This window comes from Aegilops tauschii, chromosome 4 (assembly GCF_002575655.3).
Source record: "Aegilops tauschii subsp. strangulata cultivar AL8/78 chromosome 4, Aet v6.0, whole genome shotgun sequence".
Lineage (NCBI taxonomy): Eukaryota > Viridiplantae > Streptophyta > Magnoliopsida > Poales > Poaceae > Aegilops > Aegilops tauschii.
The window spans coordinates 380,980,998-380,993,010 of record NC_053038.3 but is presented as its reverse complement, the minus strand read 5'-3'; positions in this window follow the sequence as shown (position 1 = coordinate 380,993,010).

Below are 12,013 nucleotides of genomic sequence, written 5' to 3'. Positions count from 1 at the left end.
AGGGGGAGGGGCCGGCCACCCTTGGCACGCCCCATGAGGAGTCCTACTCCTACCGGGAGTAGGACTCCCCCCTTCCATGTTGGAGTAGGAGAGGAGAGGGAAGGAGAGAGAGGGGGGGGGAAGGAAAGGGGCCCCCTCCTTGGCCAATTCGGACTGGGGGGGGGGGGAGGGGCGCGCGGCTGCCCCTTGGCCGCCTCTCCTCTTCCACCACTTGGGCCCATGAGACCCAAAAACCTCCGGGGGGGGGGGTTCCGGTAACCCCCCGGTACTCCGGTATATATCCGATAACCCCCGGAACCATTCCGGTGTCCGAATATAGTCGTCCAATATATCAATCTTCATGTCTTGACCATTTCGAGACTCCTCGTCATGTCCGTGATCACATCCGGGACTCCAAACTACCTTTGGTACATCAAAACACATAAACTCGTAATATAACCGTCATCAAACTTTAAGCGTGCGGACCCTACGGGTTCGAGAACTATGTAGACATGACCGAGACACGTCTCCGGTCAATAACAATAGCGGAACTTGGATGCTCATATTGGCTCCCACATATTCTACAAAGTTCTTTATCGGTCAAACCGCATAACAACATACGTTGTTCCCTTTGTCATCGGTATGTTACTTGCCCGAGATTCGACCATCGGTATCTCAATACCTAGTTCAATCTCGTTACCGGCAAGTCTCTTTACTCCGTAATACATCATCCCGCAACTAACTCATTAGTTGCAATGCTTGCAAGGCTTAAGTGATGTGCATTATCGAGTGGGCCCAGAGATACCTCTTCGACAATCGGAGTGACAAATCCTAATCTCGAAATACGCCAACCCAACAAGTACCTTCGGAGACACCTGTAGAGCACCTTTATAATCACCCAGTTACGTTGTGACATTTGGTAGCACACAAAGTGTTCCTCCGGTAGACGGGGGTTGTATAATCTCATAGTCATAGGAACATGTATAAGTCATGAAGAAAGCAATAGCAACATACTAAACGATCAAGTGCTAAGCTAACGGAATGGGTCAAGTCAATCACATCATTCTCCTAATGATGTGATCCCATTAATCAAATGACAACTCTTTGTCTATGGCTAGGAAACATAACCATCTTTGATTAACGAGCTAGTCAAGTAGAGGCATACTAGTGACACTCTGGTTGTCTATGTATTCACACATGTATCATGTTTCCGGTTAATACAATTCTAGCATGAATAATAAACATTTATCATGATATCAGGAAATAAATAATAACTTTATTATTGCCTCTAGGGCATATTTCCTTCAGTCTCCCACTTGCACTAGAGTCAATAATCTAGATTACACAATAATGATTCTAATACCCATGGAGTCTTGGTGCTGATCATGTTTTGCTCGTGTAAGAGGCTTAGTCAACGGGTCTGCAACATTCAGATCCGTATGTATCTTGCAAATCTCTATGTCTCCCACCTGGACTTGATCCCGGATGGAGTTGAAGCATCTCTTGATGTGCTTGGTTCTCTTGTGAAATCTGGATTCCTTTGCCAAAGCAATTGCACCAGTATTGTCACAGAAGATTTTCATTGGACCAGATGCACTAGGTATGACACCTAGATCGGATATGAACTCCTTCATCCAGACTCCTTCATTTGCTGCTTCCGAAGCAGTTATGTACTCCGCTTCACATGTAGATCCCGACGCTTTGTTTAGAACTGCACCAACTGACAGCTCCACCGTTTAATATAAACACGTATACGGTTTGTGATTTAGAATCGTCCGGATCAGTGTCAAAGCTTGCATCGACGTAACCATTTACGACGAGCTCTTTGTCACCTCCATAAACGAGAAACATATCCTTAGTCCTTCTCAAGTATTTCAGGATGTTCTTGACCGCTGTCCAGTGATCCACTCCTGGATTACTTTGGTACCTCCCTGCTAAACTAATAGCAAGGCACACATTAGGTCTGGTACATAGCATTGCATACATGATAGAGCCTATGGCTGAAGCATAGGGAACATCTTTCATTTTCTCTCTATCTTCTACAGTGGTCGGGCATTGAGTCTTACTTAACTTCACACCTTGTAACACCGGCAAGAACCCTTTCTTTGCTTGATCCATTTTGAACTTCTTCAAAACTTTGTCAAGGTATGTGCTTTGCGAAAGTCCTATTAAGCGTCTTGATCTATCTCTATAGATCTTGATGCCCAATATATAAGCAGCTTCACCGAGGTCCTTCATTGAAAAACTCTTATTCAAATATCCCTTTATGCTATCCATAAATTCTATATCATTTCCGATCAATAATATGTCATCCACATATAATATCAGAAATGCTACAGAGCTCCCACTCACTTTCTTGTAAATACAGGCTTCTCCAAAAGGCTGTATAAAACCATATGCTTTGATCACACTATCAAAACGTTTATTCCAACTCCGAGAGGCTTGCACCAGTCAATAAATGGATCGCCGGAGCTTGCACACTTTGTTAGCTCCCTTTGGATCAAGAAAACCTTCCGGTTGCATCATATACAACTCTTCTTCCAGAAATCCGTTCAGGAATGCAGTTTTGACATCCATTTGCCAAATTTCATAATCATAAAATGCGGCAATTGCTAACATGATTTGGACAGACTTAAGCATCGCTACGGGTGAGAAAGTCTCATCGTAGTCAACCCCTTGAACTTGTCGAAAACCTTTCGCAACAAGTCGAGCTTTATAGACAGTAACATTACCGTCAGCGTCAGTCTTCTTCTTGAAGATTCATTTATTCTCGATGGCCTGCCGATCATCGGGCAAGTCAACCAAAGTCCACACTTTGTTCTCATACATGGATCCCATCTCAGATTTAATGGCCTCAAGCCATTTTTCGGAATCTGGGCTCACCATCTCTTCTTCATAGTTCATAGGTTCATCATGGTCGAGTAACATAACCTCCATAACAGGATTACTGTACCACTCTAGTGCGGATCTTACTCTGGTTGACCTACGAGGTTCAGTAACAACTTGATCTGAAGTTTCATGATCATCATCATTAACTTCCTCAATAATTGGTATAGACGTCACAGGAACCGGTTTCTGTGATGAACTACTTTCCAGTAAGGGAGCAGGTACAATTACCTCATCAAGTTCTACTTTCCTCCCACTCACTTCTTTCGAGAGAAACTCCTTCTCTAGAAAGGATCCATTCTTGGCAACGAATGTCTTGCCTTCGGATCTGTGATAGAAGGTGTACCCAACAGTTTCCTTTGGGTATCCTATGAAGACACATTTCTCCGACTTGGGTTCGAGCTTATCAGGTTGAAGCTTTTTCACATAAGCATCGCAGCCCCAAACTTTAAGAAACGACAACTTTGGTTTCTTGCCAAACCACAGTTCATAAGGCGTCGTCTCAACGGATTTTGATGGTGCCCTATTTAACGTGAATGCGGCCGTCTCTAAAGCATAACCCCAAAACGATAGCGGTAAATGAGTAAGAGACATCATAGATCGCACCATATCTAGTAAAGTACGATTACGACGTTCGGACACACCATTATGCTGTGGTGTTCCGGGTGGCGTGAGTTGCGAAACTATTCCGCATTGTTTCAAATGTAGACCAAACTCGTAACTCAAATATTCTCCTCCAGGATCAGATCGTAGAAACTTTATTTTCTTGTTATGATGATTTTCAACTTCACTCTGAAATTCTTTGACCTTTTCAAATGTTTCAGACTTATGTTTCATTAAGTAGATATACCCATATCTGCTTAAATCATCTATGAAGGTGAGAAAATAACGATACCCACCGCGAGCCTCAACATTCATTGGACCACATACATCAGTATGTATGATCTCCAATAAATCAGTTGCTCGCTCCATAGTTCCGGAGAACGGCGTTTTAGTCATCTTGCCCATGAGGCATGGTTCGCAAGTACCAAGTGATTCATAATCAAGTGATTCCAAAAGTCCATCAGTATGGAGTTTCTTAATGCGCTTTACACCAATATGAACGGTAGTGCCACAAATAAGTTGCACTATCATTATCAACTCTGCATCTTTTGGCTTCAACATTATGAATATGTGTATCACTACTATCGAGATCCATCAAAAATAGACCACTCTTCAAGGGTGCATGACCATAAAAGATATTACTCATATAAATAGAACAACCATTATTCTCTGATTTAAATGAATAACCGTCTCGCATCAAACAAGATCCAGATATAATGTTCATGCTCAACGCTGGCACCAAATAAAAATTATTTAGGTCTAATACTAATCCCGAAGGTAGATGTAGAGGTAGCGTGCCGACGGCGATCACATCGACTTTGGAACCGTTTCCCACGCGCATCGTCACCTCGTCCTTAGCTAGTGTCCGCTTAATCCGTAGTCCCTGTTTCGAGTTGCAAATATTAGCAACAGAACCAATATCAAATACCCAGGTGCTACTGCGAGCTCTGGTAAGGTACACATCAATAACATGTATATCACATATACCTTTGTTCACCTTGCCATCCTTCTTATCCGCCAAATACTTGGGGCAGTTCCGCTTCCAGGGACCAGTCTGCTTGCAGTAGAAGCACTCAGTCTCAGGCTTAGGTCCAGACTTGGGTTTCTTCTCCTGAGCAGCAACTTGTTTGCTATTCTTCTTGAAGTTCCCCTTCTTCTTCCCTTTGCCCTTTTTCTTGAAACTGGTGGTCTTATTGACCATCAACACTTGATGCTCTTTCTTGATTTCTACCTCCGCAGCCTTTAGCATTGCGAAGAGCTCGGGAATCGTCTTATCCACCCCTTGCATGTTATAGTTCATCACGAAGCTCTTGTAGTTTGGTGGCAGTGATTGAAGAATTCTGTCAATGACGCTATCATCCGGAAGATTAACTCCCAGTTGAATCAAGTGATTGTTATACCCAGACATTCTGAGTATATGCTCACTGACAGAACTATTCTCCTCCATCTTGCAGCTGTAGAACTTATTGTAGACTTCATATCTCTCAATCCGGGCATTTGCTTGAAATATTAACTTCAACTCCTGGAACATCTCATATGCTCCATGACGTTCAAAACGTCGTTTAAGTCCCGATTCTAAGCCGTAAAGCATGTCACACTAAACTATCGAGTAGTCATCAGCTTTGCTCTGCCAGACGTTCATAACATTTGGTGTTGCTCCTGCAGCAGGTTTGGCACCTGGCGGTGCTTCCAGGACGTAATTCTTCTGTGCAGCAATGAGCATAATCCTCAAGTTACGGACCCAGTCCGTGTAATTGCTACCATCATCTTTCAACTTTGCTTTCTCAAGGAACGCATTAAAATTCAACGGAACAACAGCACGAGCCATCTATCTACAACAAACATAGACATGCAAAATACTCTAAGGTACTAAGTTCATGATAAATTTAAGTTCACTTAATCATATTACTTAAGAACTCCCACTTAGATAGACATCCCTCTAATCATCTAAGTGATCACGTGATCCAAATCAACTAAACCTTAACCGATCATCACGTGAAATGGAGTAGTTTTCAATGGTGAACATCACTATGTTGATCATATCTACTATATGATTCACGCTCGACCTTTCAGTCTCAGTGTTCCGAGGCCATATCTGCATATGCTAGGCTCGTCAAGTTTTAACCTGAGTATTCTGCGTGTGCAAAACTGGCTTGCACCCGTTGTAGATGGACGTAGAGCTTATCACACCCGATCATCACGTGGTGTCTGGGCACGACGAACTTTGGCAACGGTGCATACTCAGGGAGAACACTTTTATCTTGAAATTTAGTGAGAGATCATCTTATAATGCTACCGTCAATCAAAGCAAGATAAGATGCATAAAAGATAAACATCACATGCAATCAATATAAGTGATATGATATGGCCATCATCATCTTGTGCTTGTGATCTCCATCTCCGAAGCACCATCATGACACCATCGTCACCGGCGCGACACCTTGATCTCCATCGTAGCATCGTTGTCGTCTCGCCAACTATTGCCACTACAAAAAAATACACTTCCGTGATGATACGTGTTTGTCACAGTAGGTCGCGTTTTCTGTCATGCATGTACATCCATGACAAATTTATGATAGAATCAAGATAGTCATACATGTGCTGTCGTAGAAGTGTTCCATGACATTGCCAAAATTATCATCACGGAAGTGTCCACTTCCATGACGATAAATCGCGCGTCACAGAAGTGCTTTCGTCAAGGGTGACCGACATGTGGCATCCACCATAACGGAACGCCGTTAAGCTATTGGGTCGGGTTTTGGATCCGATAACCCGTTAACAGCCACGACCAATGGGGATTTTCCACGTGTAAAATCATCATTGGCTGGAGGAAACACGTGTCGGCTCATCGTTGGGACATATGTCATCCACTCATTGGACGGAAGGCGCCTATGATACGTCGACACGTGGCACGGCCCAACAGAGGCCCATTCCTGTGAAAAGGCCGGCCCGTTTGACTTGGTCAAAAGGTGGCGGGCCGGCCCATGGAAAGCCTGTTAACGGCCTGTTCGCATATAGCCCATTTACAACCCGCTAACCCAAGGCCCGTTACGCCCTATCTGAATTAGGCCCAGTAGCGTCATCTGGGCCATCCAATATGATTCCAGCCCGTTTTCACTTCTGGCCCATGTATGGCCCATGACGTCTTTCGGCCGATATGAGGCCCTATGTAACTCTTGGCCTATTAACGGCCCGTGGTGAAACTGGCCCGTAATGAACAGTGTATCACTTTACACCCATTAACGGCCCATGGTGAAACTGGCCCGTAATGAACAGTGTATCACTTTATACCCATTAACGGCCCGTGGTGAAACTGGCCCGTAATGAACAGTGTATCACTTTATACCCATTAACGACCCGTTATTCCGTTGGGCCGTTTCCAGCCCATGTTATCTTTCGGCCTTCTCAGAGCCCATTTATTCTTGGGCTCATTTCCAGCATTCGTTTACTTATGGCCCGTTACTATCATTTTCTGCTTGTGGGCCAAATTCAGCCCGTGGTTACAGTCGGCCCGTTTGTGGTCCGTTAATACGTTGGGCCGTTTTCATAGCATCATCAAATACGGCCTATTAACGATGGCCCGTTATGGTCGGCCCATGAACGGACGATTCCAACTCTAGCCCGTTTACGGCCATAATGCGGCCTGTTATTGGCCCATGTTTGGCCAATCGATCATACAGCCCGTATAAGGCCCATTGATGATACGGCCCGTAGAAGGCCCATTGTTTCTACGGCCCGTAGAAGGCCCATTGTTTCTACGACCCGTAGAAGGCCTACTGTTTCTACGGCCCGTAGAAGGCCCACTGTTTCTACGGCCCGTAGAAGGCCCACTGTTTCTACGGCCCGTAAGAGGCCCAGTGTCACTACAGTAAATATTAGCCCATGGTTATTGTGGCCTAGTTTTAAAAAACAGGTTATTGCAGCCACTAGCAAACCGCGGAAAAAGAACTGCACTGACTACAAGCAAACAAATAAACAAGACAACAAGGAAATAAATAAGCAAGCAACTTATGCCAGGCTATCACGGCTATTACACATATTACATCCACTGGGCATCAAAGTTCGCCACCAGTGCAAATATAGGGAACAAAGCAGCATATAAACGCCGCAGCAAAACAAGTCCAGAACTGAAACCACTTCAGAAGAGTTCAAGAAACAATATCCTGGGTACCCATAATGCTGGCAAGATGCTTAGCAAGCTTATTAACTTTCTCTTGTTTGGCGCTTAAATCCTCCAGCACTTGCTGTTGCATAAGAAAGTACGCATCTGAATTCTGCAGGGACTTCCTCAGTCCTTCGGCTTCTTGCCGCAGCACAGCTGACTGATGCCTTTCAGCTTGTAGCTGAGACTGAAGAAGCCGAAGTGATTCAGGCAGCGAGTTCGAAGAGCTTGTGCCAGCGGTACTAGCCTGTAACTCGAACACTACATCAACGCAGGACTGTGGGGTTTTCTCACTGTCTACAAGATCATTTTTATCACCTTTCTTGGAGACCAACAGGGTTGTCTCACTATCTTGAACCTTATCTGCATTACTTTCTCTACCATTGCATAGTGGGGTGCTCTTCTCCAATATTCTGTTTGCATACTACAAGAGAAACAAGCAGACACATCACATGTTTAGCTTGTAGTATACGAAACTCATTTTGGTAAACCGGTTCAGTAGTAAGGTGGACAGGATAACAGCATGAAACAAACATATATCTATGTAATATGGTCACTGTATTGTCCATATCATTCTAGTTTATGTTCCCTAATCAAGAGAGAGACACAGTTCAACTCATATATTTTTAAGACACAACAGCATAGACAGAATATAAGTGTGAGAAACTACACAACATTGGCAGCACTTGTAATGTGCATCACATGAGAACATAACTGTTTATACAACTTAAACTGAAATCAACATAGAGCAAGAAGTTAGAATAGCAATCCAGTTAAAGAAATAGGTTTAAAACATACCTGTTGTGCCATTGGAGTTTCAATTGGATCCTTCAAATTGAAAAGTAGTTGGTATGAGTAAATACAGTGATGCAACAGCAAAGGAGTATGGACCATAGCTACAGAATTTGACCTGAGAACAGTTGCTCTTCTGCTTTAGACGTGGAGTTTGGGTCAGCTGTGGTGGTCTTCGTGCTTTGGGCACTGCAGTAGCTTTACAAACTGCTCGTGTGGGGGTACTCTGTGGTGGACATGGTGCTTTGTCAACTATAAGTGGGTTACTATCCGCTAGGGTTGCGGTTAGATGGGTTGTAGCTGGTTCTCTGCCCAACGGTGTAAGTGTGCAATCTGGAAGAGTCTCGATTATGTGTGGTGGGGCTAGTTTGTGGGCCAGTACAACCATGGTTCTATCTGCATCGACGGGTAGCACTGTCTTTTGTGAAGAACATGTTTTTGCTCCCTTAGATACTGCCATCACCCCCTCCGATTCAAATGGCTGATAAACAAGAAAAGAAATTGAACGTACATACATTGTATGATAGACAGATGTGGTAATTCACATATATGTTGTCTAACCAAACAGGACGACATGACACAATTTCACATATATGATGCCTAACTAAACATGATAGCATGACACAGTTTCAGATATATGATGGATAACTTAACAGGATATAATGGCATAATTCAACATATGATGAGTACCTAAACAGGATGACATGACAAAACTATATGATGTCTTTCTAAAATAGGTTGGGATGAAATAATTCACATACATGTTGTCTAAGTATACAGGATGGCATGATATAATTGGCATAATTGATTCATATACTAAGCAGCTGGCACTCGCATGTATGATCTCTAAACTAAGCAGATAGAATTCAATATTGTGCATATGATGTCTAAACTAAGCAATGCAAGACACCATATGCATCATATGAGAAATATAAACATTGCAACTTAGAGCATACACCTCAGGTGGGATATAGGACTGGTCATCTGTCTATGAATACTCCTCTGAGGAGCTCCCCGTAACCATCGAGATATATGCTTCAATAGGTACCATTGCCTGCTCTGAAGACCTTGTTTTCACTCCAGATTTTTCCATAACCGGCTCAAATGGCTGATACACATGAAGAGTAGTTCAATATACACAGATTGTCGACAAATGGAATACGTAATGAAAAAAAGATGGCATGAGATAATTCACATATATGATGCCTGGCTCCATGGCGGTGCATAATTCACATATATGATAACTGGCTAAAAAACATGGCATTGCATAATTCACATATCTGATATAGAAAGCAAACATGAGGCATTCACACAAAGCATGTCTAATCTAAGCAGATGGCATGGCAATGCAAGACACCATATGCATGATATGAGCAATATAACCCAGCCAAGTTAGAGCATGCACCTCGGGGGGGGGGGGGAATACGACTGGTCATCTCTCTCTGAATCCTCCTCTGAGGAGCTATCTGTAACCAGCAAGAAATCTGCATTGACAGGTAGCACTGACTGCTCAGAAGACCTTGTTTTCACTCCAGATTTTCCCATGACCGACTCAAATGGCTGATGCACAGGAAGAGTAGATGAATGTATAAACATTGTTGACAAATGGAATACATTATGGAAAAAAATATGGCACAATACAATTCACATATACGATGACTGGCTAAACAGGATGGCATTGCATGATTCACGTATATGATGCCTGGCTAAAGAAGATGGCATTGCATAATTCCCATATACTCCCTCCGTTCCTAAATATTTGTCTTTTTAGAGATTTCAAATGGACTACCACATACAGATGTATATAGACATATTTTAGAGTGTAGATTCACTCATTTTGTTCCGTATGTAGTCACTTGTTGAAATCTCTAAAAAGACAAATATTTAGGAATGGTGGCAGTATGATATAGAAACCAAACATGTGGCATTCACACAAAGCAAATCTAAACTAAGCTGATGACATATAAGATGTATAATGTAAGCAATGCAAGGCGCCATATGCATGATATGACCAACATCAGCATGCCAGGTTAGAGCAAACACCTCAGGTGGTAAACAGGCGTGGTCGGCTCCTTCTGAATCTCCATCTGAACAGTTATCTTCCTCTGGAATACAATCTGGAAATGCAGGAGGGGGGGCACTTCGCCCACCATGGAGCGGCGTCTGCATGACATTATATTCGCACGCAACGGTCTTCTCTTTTTCTCTACATGTTCAGTACGATTGTGTACAATATCTGACATGCATAATAAAAAAATAGTTAGATTTTGTAAAGCCTAAGGGGTGCATGCAAAAATCAAGATTGATGGTAGCAAACGAGTGGATGGATCCAAAACTAATGATAGGAGGTAGATTATAGCTTCAGTTTAAAAAGATAGACAATGGATCATCTATTGTTTGTTGCCCACCCAACATGAACCACATAGAAGACCCCAGATGAACCAGATAGTAGACAGATACTATTCGTTGCTGGCTCGATATGAGACCCATGGGCAATTCAAAACTGAAGATTGAACGATAAAGTAGTAGGTAATAATAACCGATGTATAACGTAAGCAAACACGAAAGACTGCGACCTCTCTTCCAGAACTGTGTAGTCCTCAGGTTCATCTGCTCAGTCGATGATGGTAATGCAGTTGGCATGGCTGCCGGCAACGGGGAAGATGATCTGAGGCGGCGAAAGGAAGTCTGCAGGGGGGATCTCTGCTGCAGTGAATGCTTCTGTCGATGGTGCACCTCAGGTGGGGTGGATGACGACACGGCAGGAGCAGGACATAGCACACCGAGTTTTCTTTGATGCCTATCTGAAAATGAAGTAAATCTGTAAGGGCTCCTTAGAATTGGAGGATTCTATAAACGCAGGGACAGGAAAAACATAGGAATAGGATAGGAATGCACGTGCAAAACAGAGCATTTGGAAACATAGGATTTTATTCAACCTGGGTGTTTGACTCACATGAATTGGAAGAACAGAGGAATGGAGAAACAAACTGATGCGACGAGTGTACAACCTCTTTGGCATAGCCTTGTGGACCTCAGCATCATTGGGTTGGACGTGGAGGATGGTGATGATGCTGGTGTGACTGTCGAAGGCGGGGAAGAAGATCCGAGGCCTCTGGAAACGGCACCGAGGGTACTGCTCTGCTGTGATGGACGGTTCCGTCGTTGGAGCAGCTCCGCTAAGGTGTACGGCGACGAGGCTGAAGCATGACAAGACAGACAACATTAATCTGAAGTGGGACCCGAATATCATCTGCAATAGATGATGTAAAATACATCACCAAAAAGTGCTAGATGTAAAACGCATCAGCCGCGCCACGGCCGCTCCGACAGATGCTGTAAGTATTGTTCACTCTGAACTTAACTGAAGAAAATGAACTTCACAGTTGAAACTGAATTTTATTGTCAAAACTGATTGAACTAGTAACAGAGCATTGCAATAGATGTTTAGGGCGTTCGAGCACTAGTAGCAGACAAGCAGTGATCTAAATCAGCAGACGCTCGAGCAGGGAACGCACTAGCAGAGAGCAAGTCGTGCAGTAGCACCGCGAGCGAGTGCTAAAGCAGCAACTCTTGTAGCTGGCGGAGGTC